The following is a 2124-nucleotide window of genomic DNA, read 5'->3' on the forward strand; positions in this document are numbered from 1 at the left end:
CTTGAAATTTTTACTTATAGATGTCTTTTAGTGAGTATTACCTTTTTTGTAGATTCTTTATGATCTTTGTATATTCTGTTGTAGTCTATGAATAAAGACAGTTTGTTTTTTCCTGTTCGAACCTTGTTTCTTTTAATTCTTTTTCTTGGTTTAATGTTCTAGATTGATCTTCTTTTAAAAGCTGAAAACAAAAAGATAACAGCATGTTTTTTTTAAATTTTAATTTCAATATCATGAAGAAAAAACTTGTTATTCTTCACTAAGTATGATGTTAGCTGTAGATTTTTCGGTGCATGTTGTTCAACATGTTAAGAGAGTTCCCTTCTTTTCGTAATTTACTGAATTTTAAAGTTATGAACAGACTCTGACTTTGTCAAACTATTTTATTTATGTATTGAGATAATCATGTGGTTTTCTGTTTGTATTTCATCAAAATGGCTAATGGTTAATGTTGATTTTTAAATGATAAATAACCTTGTATTCCGCAACAAACCACATTTGATTATGTTGTATTGTCTTTCTTATATATTTCTTAATCCAATGTGCTAAAATATGATTAGAATTCTTTTCAGATATAATCATGAGGTATACTTGTTTCTAGTTTTTTTTCGTGTTACTTTCTGTCTGAATTTGGTTTATTTAGGTAATTCTAACTTCATCATTTCAGTTAGGAAGTGTTCACTGTTTCTCTATTTTTTTAAAGGTTCTGAGAAAAAAATGAAAGTGTTTTCCTTTAAGAAATTCTGTCACGTATCACTGACAATATCTAGGTGAGTCTGTAAGGATTTTGTTTCATTTTGGTTTGGTTTTGCGAAAATATTTTAATTACCTAACAAGTACAAGGGTATTCATAATCTTTATTTCTTCTTTTGTCTGTTTCAGTAATTTGTTTTTCACAATACATTCGTCTATTATGCTTAAGTTAATGAAATTGTAGCAGAATTCATGTTGTTGGATTATTCTTTTAATATGTTTAAGATATTCAGTCGTATGCCTACTTTCAATTCAAGTATTGGTAACTTTACTCACATCTCTTTCTATGTTGATCTGTCCACCTTTGCAATTACCAGTTTTGTTGGAACTCTTCAAAGTAACTGGCTTTATTGGCATTAATTTTCTCTGCTGTTTTTTTCTTTTCTATTTTGTTAATTCTTTTTCTGATTATTAATACTTCCTTACTCCTACTTATTTTGAGATTCAATTTGTTTTTCCCCTCTACAGTCTCAAGATAGAAGCTTAGATCATTGATTTTAAATTTTTTAAAAATAAAGTATTTCAGGTTGTAAATTATCCTGTGGAAACTGATTTAGCAACGTCAAGTTTTAAAATGCTGTTTTTCTCATGATTGAGTTAAAATATTTGTAATCTTGCTTGTCATTTTTATTTTCAAGTCATGAGATTTTTAAAAGTCTTTTAACTAATTTCCAAATATTTGGGAGGATTTTATAGATATATTATTGTTATTGATTTTAATTCAATTCTGTTCATACATTCTATATGATTTTAATTTTTTTATGTTTTTAATTCTTTTATGTACTTTTATGTTTACTCAAACTTATTGTGGCATATTATAAGATCTTTCTTGATAAATTTTTAATGTGTGTCTGAAAGGAATGAGAATTCTGCTGTCGTTGCAGGGGATTCTACATTTTAAAATAAATTTGACTTGGTTAATAGCGACTAATTTTCTTTCTATATACTCTCACTTGCTGTAAGAAATGTGATGAAATATTTAATTAAAATTGTGAATTTTTCCATTTTTTCCTTCAGTTCTGTACACTCTTCCTGAATACATTTGATATTCTATATGTAGGTACATAATCAATTAATATTGTTGTGCATTCTTACCTAATTTATCCTTTTATCATTATAAAATGTCCCTTCATCTCTGATAAAATTATTTATCCTGAAGTCAGTTTTAATTAATATTACTATAACCATTCCAAATTTTTTATCAATTGTGTTTGTAGTGTATATCTTTGTCCATAGTTTTACTTTTAAATTATCTCTCTCTGAATGTTAAATAAGTTTCTTGTAGGCAGCATATTGTTTTTATCTCTACGTTTTTATCCATTGTGACAATCTCAGTCTTTTAATTGGAGAGTTTGATCTCTCACACTTAAC

This window comes from Mandrillus leucophaeus, unplaced genomic scaffold, assembly GCF_000951045.1.
Source record: "Mandrillus leucophaeus isolate KB7577 unplaced genomic scaffold, Mleu.le_1.0 Scaffold89, whole genome shotgun sequence".
NCBI lineage: Eukaryota > Metazoa > Chordata > Mammalia > Primates > Cercopithecidae > Mandrillus > Mandrillus leucophaeus.